The 24,948-nt window shown below is 41.4% G+C and overlaps 2 protein-coding genes across 2 annotated transcripts in view; one reads left to right on the top strand and one right to left on the bottom strand.

Annotated features, from left to right (window-relative positions):
- LOC133631463 (basic helix-loop-helix ARNT-like protein 1) overlaps window positions 1-351 on the bottom strand; it is a 37,580-nt gene extending 37,229 nt beyond the window's left edge. The window contains exon 1 of the mRNA XM_062023665.1: window positions 206-351. The gene's annotated coding sequence lies outside the window, so the exon portion shown is untranslated. The remainder of the gene's footprint in view (window positions 1-205) is intronic.
- Window positions 352-12,169: 11,818 nt separating this feature from the next.
- Window positions 12,170-24,948, top strand: part of LOC133631474 (liprin-beta-2-like) — a 126,809-nt gene continuing 114,030 nt past the window's right edge. The window contains exons 1-2 of the mRNA XM_062023689.1: window positions 12,170-12,267; window positions 14,229-14,250. The gene's annotated coding sequence lies outside the window, so the exon portion shown is untranslated. The remainder of the gene's footprint in view (window positions 12,268-14,228; window positions 14,251-24,948) is intronic.

The raw sequence follows: 24,948 nt of genomic DNA on the forward strand, positions 1-24,948 counted from the left end.
AGATTTATCTCGAAACAAACACTCGGTTAATGATAAAAGTCATTGAAGCTAAGTGACACCAATGATAACATTGACTAGACTAATATTAGCAGCAGCCAGCTAGCCACACGCTAATGTGCCAGCCTGGAAAACATCGACGACATCCAAGATGATGGATCAACACAAAAGTCGGCGACATGGACAAATGTTGTATTTGCATACTCACATGTAGTCTGCTATGATGTGTGCGTCCATGGAAGAAGGCTAGGTGAGCTGTTATGGAAGTGAAAAGTGTGACATAAAGCAGTGACCCAGTTTCTGTCCTCCGTCATGCTGTCGGACCACTAACCTACTTTCTCAGCCAATGGCAGCCGTGCTGCCGCCATTGGTGCGTCTCTGGCCAATCAGCAGCGAGAAGAGGCTGGGAAAAGATGACGGGCTGGCCCACATTGACCAATCACAGCCTTCAGTCAGACGGAATGCAGAGCTACTTGCGTGAGTGCGGCAACACTGTAATGCGGACTCACGCCGCAAGATGGCGCAATGGAAGACAAATCATTCAGGGTTGTCCAATAAGAATTGATTGATTGATTGATTGATTGATTGATTGATTGATTGATTGATTGATTGATTGATTGATTGATTGATTGATTGATTGATTGATTGGTTGATTGATTGATTGATTGATTGATTGGAACTTTTATTAGTATATTGCACAGTACAGTACATATTCCCTACAATTGACCACTAAAAGGTAACACCCCAATACATTTTTTAACTTGTTTAAGTCGGGGTCCACCATGATACAGATATATACTATCATCATAATACAGTCATCACACAAGATAAGCATCAGAGTATATACATTGAATTATTTACATTATTTACAACCCGGGGTGTGGGATGTGGAGGTGGGGGGGGGGGGGGGGGGGTAGGTTTGGTTGGTTGTTTTCACTTCAGTCATCAACAATTGCATCGTCAGAGAAATGGACATTGAAACAGTGTAGGTCTGACTTGGTAGGATAAGTACAGCAAGTAGTGGACAGAGAGAGAGATCAGAAAGTATAAGAACAAGTATCTACATTTGATTATTTACATTTGATTATTTACAATCCGGGGAGGTGGGATGTGGAAGGGAGGGTGTTAGTTTAGGGTTGAAGTTGCCTGGAGGTGTTCTTTTAGTGCGCTTTTGAAGGAGGATAGAGATGCCCTTTCTTTTACACCTTTTGGGAGTGCATTCCACATTGATGTGGCATAGAAGGAGAATGAGTTAAGACCTTTGTTAGTTCGGAATCTGGGTTTAACATGGTTAGTGGAGCTCCCCCTGGTGTTGTGGTTATGGCGGTCATTTACGTTAAGGAAGTAGTTTGACATGTACTTCGGTATCAGGGAGGTGTAGCGGATTTTATAGACTAGGCTCAGTGCTCGGTGGGATTTGGGGTGGAGGTCTAGAAGTAACCTGACTAGCTTGTTCTGAGATGTTTGGAGTCTAGATTTGAGGGTTTTGGAGGTGCTAGGGTACCAGGAGGTGCATGCGTAATGGAAAAAGGGTTGAACGAGAGTTCCCGCCAGAATCCTCAAGGTGCTTTTGTTGACCAGAGAGGAGATTCTGTAGAGAAATCTCGTTCGTTGGTTGACCTTTTTGATGACCTTGGTTGCCATTTTATCACAGGAAAGATTAGCCTCTAGAATGGAACCTAGGTAGGTGACCTCATCTTTCCTGTCACCCACTTTTATAGTGAAGTCATTGAAACAATCAGACATGTTTCATTATAAATCAAATCAAGCAGCAAAGATGTAAAAAATAGAGAAAAAGCTCAAATGTTGACATAATAACTAAATAAAGCTGAAATAGTATTAATAATAACTAATGACCAAACATACATATTGTAGCGGTAAAGTCCTATACTATTACTGCTACTGGTTGTCGAATATAAATGAAGCTAGTTCAGACGTGTGCAGCCGGCTAATAGTCGATTGAACAACTTATTGGGGTGTTACCATTTAGTGGTCAATTGTACGGAATATGTACTGTACTGTGCAATCTACTAATACAAGTTTCAATCAATCAATATCCTGAATTGTGTCCATGTTTAACCAAAATGTTTATTATCATAAAGACACGTAAATAAAACTCACTTTGTAGCAAAACGGAAAATAAACGGGAGCAAACAAATAATAGCCTGGCACAGTCAAAAAGTGTTGTGCCTCCACTCAGCAACACCTGAGCAGATCCCAGACCCTCCCCAGGTAGACTGGCACTTGGCCTTGAGCCAACCCCTTAGTGACGTTTTTGATTGATTGATTGAGACTTTTATTAGTAGATTGCACAGTACAGTACATATTCCCTACAATTGACCACTAAATGGTAACACCCCAATAAGTTTTTACACTTCTTTAAGTCGGGGTCCACTTGTCGTGAATTTGACGGACATAAAGTGTATATGGCTCTAACACATATACATACACACACATACATACACTTATATACATACACACACACATATATATATATATATATATCAGTGGCGTGCAGTCACCAGAGGCAGGGGAGGCACGGCCTCACCTGCCATCATGGAAAGAAAAAAAAAAGTAAAAAGAAAAAAATAATAATTAAATTGTTAAATGTATCCAGTGATTATACTAAAGTTATTTTCCATTTAACTTCATCAGTTTTAAATTATTTTTATTTTTATTTTCACATTTGCCGTTGAAATAGTGAGAAGAGACGGTGCGGTGATCAGCAGCCAGTTGAGGCGTCACTGCGTTGTGCCTCAACATGGATTGTGCACAATGACTGGGCTAACTGCTGGCCTGCTGTGCAGTGACACTGTATTGCTATATGAATTATATTATACATTTAGTTAGCTGAGGTATATAATGTACAGTGTATTTTGTCAACAACTGTATGTGTGTAACAGTGGTGTGCGGTGAGGTTCATGACTGGTGAGGCACACATATGAACCCTAAAGAGTATCTTATTCACCATTTGATTGGCAGCAGTTAACGGGTTATGTTTACAAGCTCATACCAGCATTCTTCCCTGCTTGGCACTCAGCATCAAGGCTTGGAATTGGGGCTTAAATCACCAAAAATTATTCCAAGGCACGGCCCGCTGCTGCCCACTGCTCCCCTCACCTCCCAGGGGGTGAACAAGGGGATGGGTCAAATGCAGAGGACAAATTTCACCACACCTAGTGTGTGTGTGACAATCATTGCTACTTTAACTTAACTTTAACTTTACACATACAAACTGTAGCACACAAAAAAGGACATTTAATAAAAAAAAAACGTTATTATGGTCTTACCTTTACTTATAAGTGCGGGAACAGTGGTGTTGGTGTTGGAAGAGTTGTGAATGAATGAAATATGAAATCCGTGCTGCAGTCTGCAGGTGTACCTAATGTTGTGTCCCTGCGGTCGTTTGCGGTTCCTCCAGCACGAGCATTGTTGTTTTTGCACTTTTTGGCTTCTTGTTAAGTGACTTTTTTTGGGTGGATTCGGTCTTGCACGTGGAGGGTTTGGGTGTGGGCTTTGGTTGGTGTGGCGCTCCCGTCGGGCGGTGCATTCTGCGGCGGAGGTGCTTGGCACCAGGAGGCGGGGTTATGAGACGAGCCTCCCACAGTGTGTCTTCGCGGCAGTATTATGATCACTCAGCACAAGAAATATGTTACACACCAGTGGCGTGCAGTCATCATGGACACAATCCACTGGACTGGACTCACTATTTAAAAGCTATGTAAAGGTCAAAGTCACCTACACCTCTCAGAAGGCTGAGGTGCTTCAAGGTGTGCGGGTCGCTACTGCCCATATTTTATGACACTGTGGTGGCTTCTGCGGGTTCTATGCTGTGGTTAGCTGGGGTGCTGCCCACTAGAGAGCATTGAGGAGGTTGCGGACAGAAGGATGTTGAAGACGACAACATCCATAATGTTCAAACCCTCTCACCTCATGCACAACACTGTGGAGCTCCTTCAGCATGAGACTGTTACATACACTGTGCAAGAACTAACGCTACCAACATGAGACTGTTACATCCACAGTGCAAGAACTAACGCTACCAACATGAGACTGTTACATCCACAGTGCAAGAACTAACGCTACCAGCATGAGACTGTTACATACACAGTGCAAGAACTAACGCTACCAGCATGAGACTGTTACATACACAGTGCAAGAACTAACACTACCAGCATGAGACTGTTACATACACAGTGCAAGAACTAACGCTACCAACATGAGACTGTTACATCCACAGTGCAAGAACTAACGCTACCAACATGAGACTGTTACATCCACAGTGCAAGAACTAACGCTACCAGCATGAGACTGTTACATACACAGTGCAAGAACTAACACTACCAGCATGAGACTGTTACATACACAGTGCAAGAACTAACGCTACCAACATGAGACTGTTACATCCACAGTGCAAGAACTAATGCTACCAGCATGAGACTGTTACATCCACAGTGCAAGAACTAGCGCTACCAGCATGAGACTGTTACATCCACAGTGCAAGAACTAACGCTACCAGCATGAGACTGTTACATACACAGTGCAAGAACTAACGCTACCAACATGAGACTGTTACATCCACAGTGCACGAACTAACGCTACCAGCATGAGACTGTTACATCCACAGTGCAAGAACTAACGCTACCAGCATGAGACTGTTACATCCACAGTGCAAGAACTAACGCTACCAGCATGAGACTGTTACATCCACAGTGCAAGAACTAACGCCACCAGCATGAGACTGTTACATCCACAGTGCAAGAACTAACGCTACCAGCATGAGACTGTTACATCCACAGTGCAAGAACTAACGCCACCAGCATGAGACTGTTACATCCACAGTGCAAGAACTAACGCTACCAGCATGAGACTGTTACATACACAGTGCAAGAACTAACGCTACCAGCATGAGACTGTTACATCCACAGTGCAAGAACTAACGCCACCAGCATGAGACTGTTACATCCACAGTGCAAGAACTAACGCTACCAGCATGAGACTGTTACATACACAGTGCAAGAACTAACGCCACCAGCATGAGACTGTTACATCCACAGTGCAAGAACTAACGCTACCAGCATGAGACTGTTACATACACAGTGCAAGAACTAACGCTACCAGCATGAGACTGTTACATACACAGTGCAAGAACTAACGCTACCAGCATGAGACTGTTACATCCACAGTGCAAGAACTAACGCTACCAGCATGAGACTGTTACATCCACAGTGCAAGAACTAACGCCACCAGCATGAGACTGTTACATCCACAGTGCAAGAACTAACGCTACCAACATGAGACTGTTACATCCACAGTGCAAGAAGGAACGCCACCAGCATGAGACTGTTACATACACAGTGCAAGAACTAACGCTACCAACATGAGACTGTTACATCCACAGTGCAAGAACTAACGCTACCAACATGAGACTGTTACATCCACAGTGCAAGAACTAACGCTACCAGCATGAGACTGTTAGATCCACAGTGCAAGAACTAATGCTACCAGCATGAGACTGTTACATCCACAGTGCAAGAACTAACGCTATCAGCATGAGACTGTTACATACACAGTGCAAGAACTGACGCTACCAGCATGAGACTGTTACATACACAGTGCAAGAACTAACGCTACCAGCATGAGACTGTTACATCCACAGTGCAAGAACTAACGCTACCAGCATGAGACTGTTACATCCACAGTGCAAGAACTAACGCCACCAGCATGAGACTGTTACATCCACAGTGCAAGAAGGAACGCCACCAGCATGAGACTGTTACATACACAGTGCAAGAAGGAACGCCACCAGCATGAGACTGTTACATCCACAGTGCAAGAACTAACGCTACCAGCATGAGACTGTTACATCCACAGTGCAAGAACTAACGCCACCAGCATGAGACTGTTACATCCACAGTGCAAGAAGGAACGCCACCAGCATGAGACTGTTACATACACAGTGCAAGAACTAACGCTACCAGCATGAGACTGTTACATCCACAGTGCAAGAACTAATGCTACCAGCATGAGACTGTTACATCCACAGTGCAAGAACTTGTAGTGGATTGTCCGAAGCTTAAGCAGGCAACAAAAGTAGTTTAGTACAACAAATTTATTTACCCATTATCAGAAGTGCAGGTTGAATTGAGTTGGTCGTGCAGACAAACCACAAGTTACTCCGGAGCCAACAAGACACACACAAGCCAAAATCACCCCCGAGTTCCGGTCTTCTCCCATTTTTTATATGTCTCTTGTGCGTCATCGTTCCTTATCAAATGCGTCAATGTCTTGTTTTGCTTTTCCTATCTGTTCCATAACAACTCGAATTCTGTAGACAGTCAACACATTCTGTAGACAGGTTGGCACGACTTAATATTCACTTTTGTCCCACAACTGGTCCATTCAATGGCACAAAAATACAAGAGTATTGAAAATGAGCGGACATTCTTAAAAGACAAGAAATATAGGTCAAAAGGTCAGAAATTCTACTACAAACTAACGCCACCAGCATGAGACTGTTACATCCACAGTGCAAGAAGGAACGCTACCAGCATGAGACTGTTACATCGACAGTGCAAGAACTAACGCTACCAGCATGAGACTGTTACATCCACAGTGCAAGAACTAACGCCACCAGCATGAGACTGTTACATCCACAGTGTAAGAACTAACGCTACCAGCATGAGACTGTTACATCGACAGTGCAAGAACTAACGCTACCAGCATGAGACTGTTACATCCACAGTGCAAGAACTAACGCCACCAGCATGAGACTGTTACATCCACAGTGCAAGAACTAACGCTACCAGCATGAGACTGTTACATCCACAGTGCAAGAACTAATGCTACCAGCATGAGACTGTTACATCCACAGTGCAAGAACTAACGCCACCAGCATGAGACTGTTACATCCACAGTGCAAGAACTAACGCTACCAGCATGAGACTGTTACATCCACAGTGCAAGAACTAACGCCACCAGCATGAGACTGTTACATCCACAGTGCAAGAACTAACGCCACCAGCATGAGACTGTTACATCCACAGTGCAAGAACTAACGCTACCAGCATGAGACTGTTACATCCACAGTGTAAGAACTAACGCTACCAGCATGAGACTGTTACATCCACAGTGCAAGAACTAACGGTACCAGCATGAGACTGTTACATCCACAGTGTAAGAACTAACGCTACCAGCATGAGACTGTTACATCCACAGTGCAAGAACTAACGCCACCAGCATGAGACTGTTACATCCACAGTGCAAGAACTAACGCTACCAGCATGAGACTGTTACATCCACAGTGCAAGAACTAACGCTACCAGCATGAGACTGTTACATCCACAGTGCAAGAACTAACGCCACCATTTTTTTGATTGATTGATTGAGACTTTTATTAGTAGGTTGCACAGTGAAGTACATATTCCGTACAATTGACCACTAAATGGTAACACCCGAATAAGTTTTTCAACTTGTTTAAGTCGGGGTCCACTTAAATTGATTCATGATACAGATATATACTATCATATATACTATCATCATTATACAGTCATCACACAAGATAATCACATTGAATTATTTACATTATTTACAATCAGGAGTGTGGAGGGGGGGGTGGGGTGGGGGGGTGGGGGGGGGGGGGTAGTGGACATAGAGAGAGAGAGAGAGAGAGAGAGAGAGAGAGAGAGAGAGAGAGAGAGAGAGAGAGAGAGAGATCAGAAGGCATAAGAAAAAGAATCTGCATTTGATTGTTTACATTTGATTATTAGCAATCCGGGGAGGGTGTTAGTTTAGGGTTGTAGCTGCCTGGAGGTGAACTTTTATAGCGGTTTTGAAGGAGGATAGAGATGCCCTTTCTTTTACACCTGTTGGGAGCGCATTCCACATTGATGTGGCATAGAAAGAGAATGAGTTAAGACCTTTGTTAGTTCGGAATCTGGGTTTAACGTGTTTAGTGGAGCACCCCCTGGTGTTGTGGTTATGGCGGTCATTTACGTTAAGGAAGTAGTTTGACATGTACTTCGGTATCAGGGATGTGTAGCGGATTTTATAGACTAGGCTCAGTGCAAGTTGTTTAACTCTGTCCTCCACCTTGTGCCAGCCCACTTTGGAGAAGTGGGTAGGAGTGAGGTGTGATCTGGGGTGGAGGTCTAGAAGTAACCTGACTAGCTTGTTCTGAGATGTTTGGAGTTTAGATTTGAGGGTTTTGGAGGTGCTAGGGTACCAGGAGGTGCATGCGTAATCGAAAAAGGGTTGAACGAGAGTTCCCGCTAGAATCTTCAAGGTGCTTTTGTTGACCAGAGAGGAGATTCTGTAGAGAAATCTCGTTCGTTGGTTAACCTTTTTGATTACCTTGGTTGCCATTTTATCACAGGAAAGGTTAGCCTCTAGAATGGAACCTAGGTAGGTGACCTCATCTTTCCTGGTGATGACACTGTCACCTACTTTTATGGTGAAGTGATTGACTCTCTTAAGGTTGATGTGGGACCCAAACAGGATGGATTCTGTTTTACCCAAGTGGATGGATAGCTTGTTGTCAGCGAGCCAGGTGCAAGTTCTACAGAGCTCAGCACTGAGGATTTTCTCCACCTGTGACTTGTCCTTGCCGGATACCAGCAGGGCAGAGTCATCCGCAAACAAAAACAGCATGAGACTGTTACATCCACAGTGCAAGAACTAACGCTACCAGCATGAGACTGTTACATCCACAGTGCAAGAACTAACGCTACCAGCATGAGACTGTTACATCCACAGTGCAAGAACTAACGCTACCAGCATGAGACTGTTACATACACAGTGCAAGAACTAACGCCACCAGCATGAGACTGTTACATCCACAGTGCAAGAACTAACGCTACCAGCATGAGACTGTTACATCCACAGTGCAAGAACTAACGCTACCAGCATGAGACTGTTACATCCACAGTGCAAGAACTAACGCTACCAGCATGAGACTGTTACATCCACAGTGCAAGAACTAACGCCACCAGCATGAGACTGTTACATCCACAGTGCAAGAACTAACGCCACCAGCATGAGACTGTTACATCCACAGTGCAAGAACTAACGGTACCAGCATGAGACTGTTACATCCACAGTGCAAGAACTAACGCTACCAGCATGAGACTGTTACATCCACAGTGCAAGAACTAACGCTACCAGCATGAGACTGTTACATCCACAGTGCAAGAACTAACGCCACCAGCATGAGACTGTTACATCCACAGTGCAAGAACTGACGCTACCAGCATGAGACTGTTACATCCACAGTGCAAGAACTAACGCTACCAGCATGAGACTGTTACATCCACAGTGCAAGAACTAACGCCACCAGCATGAGACTGTTACATCCACAGTGCAAGAACTAACGCTACCAGCATGAGACTGTTACATCCACAGTGCAAGAACTAACGCCACCAGCATGAGACTGTTACATCCACAGTGCAAGAACTGACGCTACCAGCATGAGACTGTTACATCCACAGTGCAAGAACTAACGCCAAGTATAAAAACCACAAATACACAACTACAAGTATTACAATTACAAGAAGATGCTTACACTTTACTGCAAGTACTATGACTACAATAAATTGCATGTACTTTACTACAAGTACTAAAACTACAAACAACTTCTAGTACATTACTACAAGTATTACAACTCCAAGAAACTACAAGTATACTACTACAAGTACTACAAGTATAAGAAACTACAGACACACTTGTACAAGTACTACAAGTATTACAACTACAAGAAACTACAAGTATACTACTACAAGTACTACAAGTATAAGAAACTACAGACACACTTGTACAAGTACTACAAGTATTACAACTACAAGTATACTACAAGTATACTACTACAAGTACTACAAGTATAAGAAACTACAGACACACTTGTACAAGTACTACAAGTATTACAACTACAAGAAACTACAAGTATACTACTACAAGTACTACAAGTATAAGAAACTACAGACACACTTGTACAAGTACTACAAGTATTACAACTACAAGTATACTACAAGTATACTACTACAAGTACTACAAGTATAAGAAACTACAGACACACTTGTACAAGTACTAGAAGTATTACAACTACAAGAAACTACAAGTATACTACTACAAGTACTACAAGTATAAGAAACTACAGACACACTTGTACAAGTACTACAAGTATTACAACTACAAGTATACTACAAGTATACTACTACAAGTACTACAAGTATAAGAAACTACAGACACACTTGTACAAGTACTACATGTATTACAACTACAGACACACTTGTACAAGTACTACAAGTATTACAACTACAAGAAACTACAAGTATACTACTACAAGTACTACAAGTATAAGAAACTACAGACACACTTGTACAAGTACTACAAGTATTACAACTACAAGTATACTACAAGTATACTACTACAAGTACTACAAGTATAAGAAACTACAGACACACTTGTACAAGTACTACAAGTATTACAACTACAAGTATACTACAAGTATACTACTACAAGTACTACAAGTATAAGAAACTACAGACACACTTGTACAAGTACTACAAGTATTACAACTACAAGAAACTACAAGTATACTACTACAAGTACTACAAGTATAAGAAACTACAGACACACTTGTACAAGTACTACAAGTATTACAACTACAAGAAACTACAAGTATACTACTACAAGTACTACAAGTATAAGAAACTACAGACACACTTGTACAAGTACTACAAGTATTACAACTACAAGAAACTACAAGTATACTACTACAAGTACTACAAGTATAAGAAACTACAGACACACTTGTACAAGTACTACAAGTATTACAACTACAAGAAACTACAAGTATACTACTACAAGTACTACAAGTATAAGAAACTACAGACACACTTGTACAAGTACTACAAGTATTACAACTACAGACACACTTGTACAAGTACTACAAGTATTACAACTACAGACACACTTGTACAAGTACTACAAGTATTACAACTACTATACACACTTGTACAAGTACTACAAGCACAATAAACATTTGGTATCAAAGAAGTAGTTTGTTCATTTGGTCTTGGGAAGAAATTGACATTGATTTGTAAACTTGATTTGATGTATTGAATGTGTTTGTAGAAAGTGTGATGATCATTTAGTGAACCAGCAGGAGGTAAAGTACTTTGTACTTGGGCAAGTCCTACTAAGTCATCATTTGAGTACTTTGTACTTGGGCAAGTCCTACTAAGTCATCATTTGAGTACTTTGTACTTGGGCAAGTCCTACTAAGTCATCATTTGAGTACTTTGTACTTGGGCAAGTCCTACTAAGTCATCATTTGAGTACTTTGTACTTGGGCAAGTCCTACTAAGTCATCATTTGAGTACTTTGTACTTGGGCAAGTCCTACTAAGTCATCATTTGAGTACTTTGTACTTGGGCAAGTCCTACTAAGTCATCATTTGAGTACTTTGTACTTGGGCAAGTCCTACTAAGTCATCATTTGAGTACTTTGTACTTGGGCAAGTCCTACTAAGTCATCATTTGAGTACTTTGTACTTGGGCAAGTCCTACTAAGTCATCATTTGAGTACTTTGTACTTGGGCAAGTCCTACTAAGTCATCATTTGAGTACTTTGTACTTGGGCAAGTCCTACTAAGTCATCATTTGAGTGTGAAGCATACACACGTGTGTCTTCTTCAATATATTTGTTGTCTGTAAGGCTGATTACATTTTTGTTGTTAATTTAAGATGATCAGATTTATTCACACATTTGGATTTAAATGAGCCATTTTTACATCCAACTGTTATTGACAAGTTATTTCCACTAGATGGCAGTGTTGAGTAGTGAACAAATATTAATGATGCCCTGAAAATCCTAACGTTTTTTATTTAAATAAGCATTTATATTTTTTATAACCCATGTTGACATTTTTTAAATAAAAACATAATTGACAAACACTGTCACGCAGTAATATTAACAAAGTAACAGTTTTAAAGGTTTTTGTACTGCACGTCCATGGTTTTAACAACACTTAGTGGGAGCTGTTGTGTTGCTGGCAGCTTCTTCGCGACACTACTGCTTTATAAAATATGCTATACAAGGTCCGTGCCGACATTTTACTGTAGAAAATAGCCCCGATCAACGTCAAATCGGGTATTCACGATACTTTTTTTCTCAGGATACAATAATTCATTTTAAGATTCCTATCTGGCAAAACTGTTCAGGAGCTCTTTTTTCCGAGGAATACTTGAAGGCACCATTGCTGTCACATGGCAGGTGAGCGAGCGCGAGGCAGAGACTAAAACATTACACGAATAGTTGACAACAACAACACTACTACACAACAGCACTACACAACAACACTACACAACAGCACTACACTACTACACAACAGTACTACACTACTACACAACAGCACTACACAACAACACTACACAACAGCACTACACTACTACACAACAGTACTACACTACTACACAACAGCACTACACAACAGCACTACACAACAACACTACACAACAGCACTACACTACTACACAACAGCACTACACTACTACACAACAGCACTACACAACAACACTACACAACAGCACTACACTACTACACAACAGTACTACACTACTACACAACAGCACTACACAACGACACTACACAACAGCACTACACTACTACACGACAGCACTACACTACTACACAACAGTACTACACTACTACACAACAGCACTACACAACAGCACTACACAACAACACTACACAACAGCACTACACTACTACACAACAGCACTACACAACAGCACTACACAACAACACTACACAACAGCACTACACAACAACACTACACGACAGCACTACACTACTACACAACAGCACTACACTACTACACAACAGTACTACACTACTACACAACAGCACTACACTACTACACAACAGTACTACACCACTACACAACAGTACTACACTACTACACAACAGCACTACACTACTACACAACAGTACTACACCACTACACAACAGCACTACACTACTACACAACAGCATTACACTACTACACAACAGTACTACACTACTACACAACAGTACTACACTACTACACAACAGCACTACACTACTACATAACAGTACTGCACTACTACACAACAGTACTACAGTACTACACTACTACACAACAGAACTACACAACAGTACTACACTACTACACAACAGAACTACACTACTACACAACAGCACTACACAACAGCACTACACTACTACACAACAGCACTACACAACAGCACTACACTACTATACACAACAGCACTACACTACTACACAACAGTACTGCACTACTACACAACAGCACTACACTACTACACAACAGTACTACACTACTACACAACAGTACTACAGTACTACACTACTACACAACAGCACTACACAACAGTATTACACTGCTACACAACAGTAACAGCACTACACTACTACACAACAGCACTACACTACTACACGACAGCACTAAACTACTTCACAACAGCACTACACAACAGCACTACACTACTACACAACAGCACTACACAACAGCACTACACTACTACACAACAGTACTACACTACTACACAACAGCACTACACTACTACACAACAGTACTACACTACTACACAACAGTACTACACTACAGTACTACACTACAGTACTACACAACAGTACTACACTACTACACAACAGCACTACACTACTACACAACAGTTCTACACTACTACACAACAGCACTACACTACTACACAACAGTACTACACTACTACACAACAGCACTACACAACAGTACTACACTACTACACAACAGCACTACACTACTACACAACAGCACTACACTACTACACAACAGTACTGCACTACTACACAACAGCACTACACTACTACACAACAGTACTACACTACTACACAACAGTATTACACTACTACACAACAGTAGCAGCACTACACTACTACACAACAGTAGCAGCACTACACTACTACACAACAGTACTGCACTACTACACAACAGCACTACACTACTACACAACAGTACTACACTACTACACAACAGTAGCAGCACTACACTACTACACAACAGCACTACACTACTACACAACAGCACTACAACTACACTACTACACGACAGTACTACACTACTAGTGTACAACAACTGCCGCACGACACACCTTGTTGGGAATGTTTGTGTGTCATTTCATGGTCATATGCAACAACCTTGGGAGATCTAGCACTCTAAAGAGGAACTACAATGTGAGTAAAAGCAATTACTGGATGCCATGTAACGTTTGTCTTGTTTGTTTGTTGTAACGTTTGTCTTGTTTGTTTGTTGTAACGTTTGTCTTGTTTGTTTGTTGTAACGTTTGTCTTGTTTGTTTGTTGTAACGTTCGTCTTGTTTGTTTGTTGTAACGTTTGTCTTGTTTGTTTGTTGTAACATTTGTCCTGTTTGTTGTAACGTTTGTCTTGTTTGTTTGTTGTAACGTTTGTCTTGTTTGTTTGTTGTAACGTTTGTCTTGTTTGTTTGTTGTAACGTTTGTCCTGTTTGTTGTAACGTTTGTCTTGTTTGTTTGTTGTAACGTTTGTCCTGTTTGTTGTAACGTTTGTCTTGTTTGTTTGTTGTAACGTTTGTCTTGTTTGTTTGTTGTAACGTTTGTCCTGTTTGTTGTAACGTTTGTCTTGTTTGTTTGTTGTAACGTTTGTCTTGTTTGTTTGTTGTAATGTTTGTCTTGTTTGTTTGTTGTAACGTTTGTCTTGTTTGTTTGTTGTAACGTTTGTCTTGTTTGTTTGTTGTAACGTTTGTCCTGTTTGTTGTAACGTTTGTCTTGTTTGTTTGTTGTAATGTTAGTCTTGTTTGTTTGTTGTAACGTTTGTCTTGTTTGTTTGTTGTAACGTTTGTCTTGTTTGTTTGTTGTAGCGTTTGTCTTGTTTGTTTGTTGTAACGTTTGTCTTGTTTGTTTGTTGTAACGTTTGTCTTGTTTGTTTGTTGAAATGTTTGTCTTGTTTGTTTGTTGTAACGTTTGTCTTGTTTGTTTGTTGTAACGTTTGTCTTGTTTGTTTGTTGTAACGTTCGTCTTGTTTATTGTAATGTTTTGTTGGTTTGATTGTTGACCATCAATACTGATTGCAATATTGAAATGTATTGATAACATGTTCAGTGTGTTTGATGGTTAATATGACGGATATATGAATATTAAATACAAATATTTATTTTCCTGCCAAGTATATCTGTCATGTAACTTACACAGTAATCATAAATTCATATTTACATATTTATTTACTCAAGTCCAAAACAAACATAGAACTGGAGCCACGTCTGAGGTGTAGGGTTGTGTATTGCTCGACATTAAAGGCCTACTGAAATGACATTGTTTTATTTAAACGGGGATAGCAGATCTATTCTATGTGTCATACTTGATCATTTCGCGATATTGCCATATTTTTGCTGAAAGGATTTAGTAGAGAACAACGACGATAAAGATCGCAACTTTTGGTACCTGACAAAAAAAAGGCTTGCCCCTACCGGAAGTAGCGTGACGTAGTCGGTTGAACATATACGCAAAGTTCCCTATTGTTTACAGTGATGGCGGCCAGAAGTGAGAGCGATTCGGACCGAGAAAGCAACGATTTCCCCATTAATTTGAGCGAGGACGAAAGATTTGTGGATGAGGAAAGTGAGAGTGAAGGACTAGTGGCGAGTGGAAGCGATTCAGATAGGGAAGATGCTGTGAGAGGCGGGTGGGACCTGATATTCAGCTGGGAATGACTACAACAGTAAATAAACACAAGACATATATATACTCTATTAGCCACAACACAACCAGGCTTATATTTAATATGCCACAAATTAATCCTGCATAACAAACACCTAGGTGTTTGTTATGCTAGCTCCTAGCTCCTAGCTCCCGTCCATATAACCGGCCAATACAATTCAAACACCTGCACAACACACACACTCAGCCCAAAGAACCGTTCACCTAACCCAAGGTTCATAAAGCTTATATATTTACCCAAAGTTACGTACGTGACACGCACGTACTGGCAAGCGATCAAATGTTTGGAAGCGCAGCTGCGTACTCACGGTAGCACGTCTGCGTCTGTGTATCCAATCAAAGTAATCCTGGTAAGAGTCTGTGTTGTTCCAGTTCTCTACAGGCGTCTGTGTATCCAAGTCAAAGTCCTCCTGGTTAGAGTCTCTGTTGTCCGAGTTCTTCCATCTTGACTGCATCTTTCGGGAATGTAAACAATGAAACGCCGGCTGTGTTGTGTTGCTGACTTCCCTCGCAAAATACTCCGCTTTGCACCGACAACTTTCTTCTTTGCTTGCTCAGCTTCTTTCTCCATAATGCAATGAACAAATTGCAACAGATTCACCAACACAGATGTCCAGAATACTGTGGAATAATGACATGAAAACAGAGCTATTTCGTATTGACTTCAATGGTGTACCGATACTTCTGTTTCACTGGCTACGTCACGCGCATACGTCATCATCCAAAGGCGTTTTCAACCGGAAGTTTAGCGGGACATTTAAAATGTCACTTTATAAGTTAACCCGGCCGTATTGGCATGTGTTGCAATGTGAAGATTTCATCATTGCTATATAAACTATCAGACTGCGTGGTCACTAGTAGTGGCTTTCAGTAGGCCTTTAAATTGTATAAATATATCAAACTGCTGCCAAAGCAGTACTTTTGAAACGGTGCTGGTACCAATGTGCCAGAACCGTCGCTTAGAAAAATGGAAAACGTACTAATTTTTTCCAAAGTCAAGACTTTTTTAATAAATGAACTTAAATCTGCTGTATGTCACGGTGAGCTGGATGCTGGTGACCTGTCCTAGTTCTTGGTTCAAAGCTTCAGGATGTGCACACGCTGGAGAAAAATAGAAAAGCTACGGTGCCAGGATTGTGTTAGGAGGGATTTATGGTCTTGCTCACTTGTGGCGGCCATTGCATCCATTTTTTATCCTTTGGTACGCCAAGATACGTCCTGTCGGTGTGCACGCTCTGTGGGAATTCACACGTGTATGGACAGGAACAATGACAGCCAATCAAAGCCAACATTTCATTCGGACTACGTGGAAGTGTATTACAAAGTGTAACTTCAAATTGTGACTAATATAGAATTCAATTCAAGTATTTATAAAATGTGGTGTGTTAAACCACTATTGACATAAGCTGGTGGTGGTGTCAAACAGCACGTATTTGTTTCAAGCTGGCAACTTTAGCAATTAGCACGTCTTCTTGTCTGCTCCTGCTTGCTCTTACTCGCTCAAGAGATCGTCCATCAACCTCATCGTCATCCGTTCAACGTGTGGGCAGAAACTATTACTCTGTTTTTAGCTCTGGTTACTAGCAGGAATCATGTGTACTAGAGTACTGTGCACTGGTTACTAGCATGAATCATGTGTACCAGAGTACTGTGCACTGGTTACTAGCAGGAATCATGTGTACTAGAGTACTGTGCACTGGTTACTAGCAGGAATCATGTGTACTACAGTACTGTGCACTGGTTACTAGCAGGAATCATGTGTACTAGAGTACTGTGCACTGGTTACTAGCATGAATCATGTGTACCAGAGTACTGTGCACTGGTTACTAGCAGGAATCATGTGTACTAGAGTACTGTGCACTGGTTACTAGCATGAATCATGTGTACTAGAGTACTGTGCACTGGTTACTAGCAGGAATCATGTGTACTAGAGTACTGTGCACTGGTTACTAGCATGAATCATGTGTACCAGAGTACTGTGCACTGGTTACTAGCAGGAATCATGTGTACCAGAGTACTGTGCACTGGTTACTAGCAGGAATCATGTGTACTAGAGTACTGTGCACTGGTTACTAGCATGAATCATGTGTACCAGAGTACTGTGCACTGGTTACTAGCATGAATCATGTGTACTAGAGTACTGTGCACTGGTTACTAGCAGGAATCATGCATACTAGAGTACTGTGCACTGGTTACTAGCAGGAATCATGTGTACTAGAGTACTGTGCACTGGTTACTAGCATGAATCATGTGTACTACAGTACTGTGCACTGGTTACTAGCAGGAATCATGTGTACTAGAGTACTGTGCACATGTGCATTACACTTTGATACAATATTGAGGTAAAGAATCATTTGCATACGATGAGTAATATATATTATGTATGTACAGTAGAGGCCAAAAGTTTGGACACACTTTCTCCTCATTCAATCTTTATTTTCATGACTATTTACATTGTAGATTGTCACATCAAAACTATGAATGAACACATGTGGAGTTATGTACTTAACAAAAAAATAAGTGAAAACATGTTTTATATTGTAGTTTATTCAAAATAGCCACCCTTTGCTCTGATTACTGCTTTGCACACTCTTGGCATTCTCTCCATGAGCTTCAAGAGGTAGTCACCTGAAATGGTTTTCACTTCACAGGTGTGCTTGAAGCTCATGGAGAGAAAGCAGTAATCAGCAGTAATCAGTAATCAGAGCAAAGGGTGGCTATTTTGAAGAAACTACAATATAAAACATGTTTTCACCTTTTTTTGTGAAGTACATAACTCCACATGTGTTCATTCATAGTTTTGATGTGACAATCTACAATGTAAATAGTCATGAAAATAAAGATTGAATGAGGAGAAGGTGTGTCCAAACTTTTGGCCTCTACTGTATGTATGTATGTTGTATTGTATGTATGTATGTTGTATTGTATTGTATGTATGTACAGTATATTATGTGTTGTACAGGCACAGGCGTTCAGTAGGTTCTCCATAAAAAGTTTAGTCCTGGCAACCCTCAGATAGAAAACAAGGCCAGTTGGTTGTTTCATGCACTTTGGGCTATGAAAAGATGCTAAGTTGCATTGACACATGCTGCGTTATTGCACACCATCAATTTGTGTGTGTGTGTGTGTGTGTGTGTGTGTGTGTGTGTGTGTGTGTGTGTGTGTGTGTGTGTGTGTGTGTGTGTGTGTGTGTGTGTGTGTGTGTGTGTGTGTGTGTGTGTGTGTGTGTGTGTGTGTGTGTGTGTGTGTGTGTGTGTGTGTGTGTGAAGAGCTACAGTATGTCTGGCTCCCAACCGCTGATAATCTGCTGCAAAGTAGAATACATTCTCAAAAATTTGCCACCATGGATGTATATCGTTAGGATTTTATCGATACAAAGAGCTATGTATATACATATATGTATATATGTATATACATATATACATATACTTTGTACCGGTATGTATATATACATATACAGTATATGTATATACATATATACATACATCTATACATATACATATACACATACACATATATACATATACTGTAAATGTTTATATATATATATGTATACATATATATGTGTATATATATACATATACACAGTATATATATGTAAATATATGTAGATATACTGTATGTGTATATATGTATGTATATACAGTATATGTAATGTTAACTCCTGCAGCTGTGCGCCAGAAGAAAGGATGTGAAGGAGAGAGAAGCAGTGAAGTGAGGAGCTGGTAGTTGCAAGCACAAAAGCAAAGTAGTGCTGCTAATCTGCAAGAAATAATCCTATGTTTCCTGCGTGAAGCAGCGAGAGAGGAAGGGAGAGAAAGAAGTGCTTATCTGCTCTGCTGTCAGTCCAGGGAAAGTAGGAACCCAATGTGAAGAACGAGAGGAAGGAGAAAATTGTGGATTGGAAGAAAGTGTAAGAGGAAAAAAGTGTAGATTGAAATGATGCAGTAATGCTTGTAAACATTGCAAACTTGGACTGTATGATTTATAATTCTTAGTGCCAGACAGGAAAAGGTTATTAAGTCCACGCATTCAATGAGAGTCCATTTTATTTTTTAGGACAACAAAGTTATTTACCTTCTGATAAAAGTACAATGGTAAAAAATTTCACAGTAATGACAAAGTTGATATCCTATTTAATGTTTACTTGCATTTTTATTATATATTATGATTATATTATATTATAAACACTGTATTGTTTTTATCGGTTATATTCTTCTAAAGCATGATGCAGACCAACGATTCTCAAACTGGGGTACGCGGGCTCCATCTACTGGTATGCCGAACAGTCTAGCTATTGGTTATCAGTATGAGCGTTTATTTGTGGTACAAACGCCAATGCAAAAGAGTGAGCACTCTGGCACAAATGGCCGCAGTTGCTGAAACGGATGAAATGCTGTTGAAGCATGCATGTGGCCATTTATCAACACTGGAAAACTTACCCATTTAATTTTCATTTATCGTGGGTTAATGAACTTATTGAATATTGGGCCAGGCCCACAGCATGTCTGCGATGTGGACATACTCCGAGATAAGGATTTACAAAGTGTGCGAATATTAGGAGGACAGTGGTGACACAAGTCCTAGCCTGACCGAGCCAATATTAGGTGGACAGTGGTGACACAAGTCCTAGCCTGACAGAGCCAATATTAGGAGGACAGTGGTGACACAAGTCCTAGCCTGACCGAGCCAATATTAGGAGGACAGTGGTGACACAAGTCCTAGCCTGACCGAGCCAATATTAGGAGGACAGTGGTGACACAAGTCCTAGCCTGACCGAGCCAATATTAGGAGGACAGTGGTGACACAAGTCCTAGCCTGACCGAGCCAATATTAGGAGGACAGTGGTGACACAAGCCCTAGCCTGACCGAGCCAATATTAGGAGGACAGTGGTGACACAAGTCCTAGCCTGACAGAGCCAATATTAGGTGGACAGTGGTGACACAAGCCCTAGCCTGACCGAGCCAATATTAGGAGGACAGTGGTGACACAAGCCCTAGCCTGACCGAGCCAATATTAGGAGGACAGTGGTGACACAAGCCCTAGCCTGACCGAGCCAATATTAGGAGGACAGTGGTGACACAAGTCCTAGCCTGACCGAGCCAATGTTAGGAGGACAGTGGTGACACAAGTCCTAGCCTGACCGAGCCAATATTAGGAGGACAGTGGTGACACAAGCCCTAGCCTGACAGAGCCAATATTAGGAGGACAGTGGTGACACAAGCCCTAGCCTGACAGAGCCAATATTAGGAGGACAGTGGTGACACAAGCCCTAGCCTGACAGAGTCAATATTAGGAGGACAGTGGTGACACAAGTCCTAGCGTGACAGAGCCAATATTAGGAGGACAGTGGTGACACAAGTCCTAGCCTGACCGAGCCAATATTAGGAGGACAGTGGTGACACAAGCCCTAGCCTGACAGAGCCAATATTAGGAGGACAGTGGTGACACAAGTCCTAGCCTGACAGAGCCAATATTAGGAGGACAGTGGTGACACAAGTCCTAGCCTGACAGAGCCAATATTAGGAGGACAGTGGTGACACAAGCCCTAGCCTGACAGAGACAATATTAGGAGGACAGTGGTGACACAAGCCCTAGCCTGACCGAGCCAATATTAGGAGGACAGTGGTGACACAAGCCCTAGCCTGACAGAGCCAATATTAGGAGGACAGTGGTGACACAAGCCCTAGCCTGACAGAGCCAATATTAGAAGGACAGTGGTGACACAAGCCCTAGCCTGACCGAGCCAATATTAGGAGGACAGTGGTGACACAAGCCCTAGCCTGACAGAGCCAATATTAGGAGGACAGTGGTGACACAAGTCCTAGCGTGACAGAGCCAATATTAGGAGGACAGTGGTGACACAAGTCCTAGCCTGACCGAGCCAATATTAGGAGGACAGTGGTGACACAAGCCCTAGCCTGACAGAGCCAATATTAGGAGGACAGTGGTGACACAAGTCCTAGCCTGACAGAGCCAATATTAGGAGGACAGTGGTGACACAAGTCCTAGCCTGACAGAGCCAATATTAGGAGGACAGTGGTGACACAAGCCCTAGCCTGACAGAGCCAATATTAGGAGGACAGTGGTGACACAAGCCCTAGCCTGACAGAGCCAATATTAGGAGGACAGTGGTGACACAAGTCCTAGCCTGACAGAGCCAATATTAGGAGGACAGTGGTGACACAAGCCCTAGCCTGACAGAGACAATATTAGGAGGACAGTGGTGACACAAGTCCTAGCCTGACCGAGCCAATATTAGGAGGACAGTGGTGACACAAGCCCTAGCCTGACAGAGCCAATAGTAGGAGGGCAGTGGTGACACAAGCCCTAGCCTGACCGAGCCAATATTAGGAGGACAGTGGTGACACAAGTCCTAGCCTGACCGAGCCAATATTAGGAGGACAGTGGTGACACAAGTCGTAGCCTGACCGAGCCAATATTAGGAGGACAGTGGTGACACAAGTCCTAGCCTGACCGAGCCAATGTTAGGAGGACAGTGGTGACACAAGTCCTAGCCTGACCGAGCCAATATTAGGAGGACAGTGGTGACACAAGCCCTAGCCTGACCGAGCCAATATTAGGAGGACAGTGGTGACACAAGCCCTAGCCTGACCGAGCCAATATTAGGAGGACAGTGGTGACACAAGCCCTAGCCTGACCGAGCCAATGTTAGGAGGACAGTGGTGACACAAGTCCTAGCCTGACCGAGCCAATATTAGGAGGACAGTGGTGACACAAGCCCTAGCCTGACCAAGCCAATATTAGGAGGACAGTGGTGACACAAGCCCTAGCCTGACCGAGCCAATATTAGGAGGACAGTGGTGACACAAGTCCTAGCCTGACCGAGCCAATGTTAGGAGGACAGTGGTGAAAATGTTCCAATCCTGTAAGTGACACATTCTTTATAAAATATAGCATATTTATATATTTGATGTGTTACTGGAGACTGCACGGTATTTGTGTTTAGAGAGGAGCTGAAAATGAGCTTCCACTACTTGAAAGACCAGCAGCAGCCACTGGTATACCACCTGTGTTACATTATACAATAAGCAGCAACAATTGCAAAATAGAGCAAAACTATGTAATATATGAAAAAAAATCTGTTAACACTAATTAATAATGACACAGGTTTATTTTTAAATGTATGTAAAACATTTTCTTCAGCCTTTTTAAAGAAAATATATGTATCTTTTTAAAGTCAATATATGTATCTTATGCAAATGATATGATGATGTCATATTGATCCATATTGTGGCCCCACTGCCACAAGAAAGTTGCAATCTATGTCAACTATTATATATGTATGTATTTGTGTATGCATTAATATGTAAAACATTTGTATATATATATATATATATATATATATATATATATATATATATATATATATATATATATATATAAATATATATATATATATATATACTAGAGGTGGGGGAAATAATACATTTTTAGATGCATCACAATTGGGACACAAAAGATTATCGAATCGATTAGTAAACGTCAATAATGGATGCATTTATTGTAAATAAAGTAATGCAGACAGTTGTGTCTGACTGCAGCGAGCCACCTCACCAACTCCAATACTATCTGCCACTTATGCTCCACTTTTGCACACATTTTCATTCATTTAATGAATGTGGGAATGAATCGACTGTTTCTGGTGACAAAAGCATATTTAGTGAAACGAAAATAAATGTAATATCGCATTAATATACATAAACTAAAGATGCATCAATAATCGATTTTTAATCGAATCGTAGCTCCTGAATCGTAATCGAATCGTGAAGTGCCCAAAGATTCCCACCTCTAGTGTATACGTATATAAGTATTTATCTATAAGTGTATATATCTTTACATATCTGTATACAGTATATACTTATGTATATTTATATGTATGTATACAGTATATATCTATTTGACAGACGTGAGCAAACACTTCAATGTGACTGACACTTGATCCTGTCATGTGATCTTCTTGTTGATTCTGTTTTGTAACCTTAGTCGTGCACCTTTGACTCCTTCTGACAGTTTCTACTGCACTTCTACCATTCAGCCAGTTATTGCTGCAACTCTACTATGCTTCTGACAGTTTCTACTGCACTTCTACCATTCAGCCAGTTATTGCTGCAACTCTACTATGCTTCTGACAGTTTCTACTGCACTTCTACCATTCAGCCAGTTATTGCTGCAACTCTACTATGCTTCTGACAGTTTCTACTGCACTTCTACTATTCAGCCAGTTATTGCTGCAACTCTACTATGCTTCTGACAGTTTCTACTGCACTTCTACCATTCAGCCAGTTATTGCTGCAACTCTACTATGCTTCTGACAGTTTCTACTGCACTTCTACCATTCAGCCAGTTATTGCTGCAACTCTACTATGCTTCTGACAGTTTCTACTGCACTTCTACCATTCAGCCAGTTATTGCTGCAACTCTACTATGCTTCTGACAGTTTCTACTGCACTTCTACCATTCAGCCAGTTATTGCTGCAACTCTACTATGCTTCTGACAGTTTCTACTGCACTTCTACCGTTCAGCCAGTTATTGCTGCAACTCTACTATGCTTCTGACAGTTTCTACTGCACTTCTACCATTCAGCCAGTTATTGCTGCAACTCTACTATGCTTCTGACAGTTTCTACTGCACTTCTACCATTCAGCCAGTTATTGCTGCAACTCTACTATGCTTCTGACAGTTTCTACTGCACTTCTACCATTCAGCCAGTTATTGCTGCAACTCTACTATGCTTCTGACAGTTTCTACTGCACTTCTACCATTCAGCCAGTTATTGCTGCAACTCTACTATGCTTCTGACAGTTTCTACTGCACTTCTACCATTCAGCCAGTTATTGCTGCAACTCTACTATGCTTCTGACAGTTTCTACTGCACTTCTACCATTCAGCCAGTTATTGCTGCAACTCTACTATGCTTCTGACAGTTTCTACTGCACTTCTACTATTCAGCCAGTTATTGCTGCAACTCTACTATGCTTCTGACAGTTTCTACTGCACTTCTACCATTCAGCCAGTTATTGCTGCAACTCTACTATGCTTCTGACAGTTTCTACTGCACTTCTACCATTCAGCCAGTTATTGCTGCAACTCTACTATGCTTCTGACAGTTTCTACTGCACTTCTACCGTTCAGCCAGTTATTGCTGCAACTCTAC

Source organism: Entelurus aequoreus, linkage group LG16, assembly GCF_033978785.1.
Source record: "Entelurus aequoreus isolate RoL-2023_Sb linkage group LG16, RoL_Eaeq_v1.1, whole genome shotgun sequence".
NCBI lineage: Eukaryota > Metazoa > Chordata > Actinopteri > Syngnathiformes > Syngnathidae > Entelurus > Entelurus aequoreus.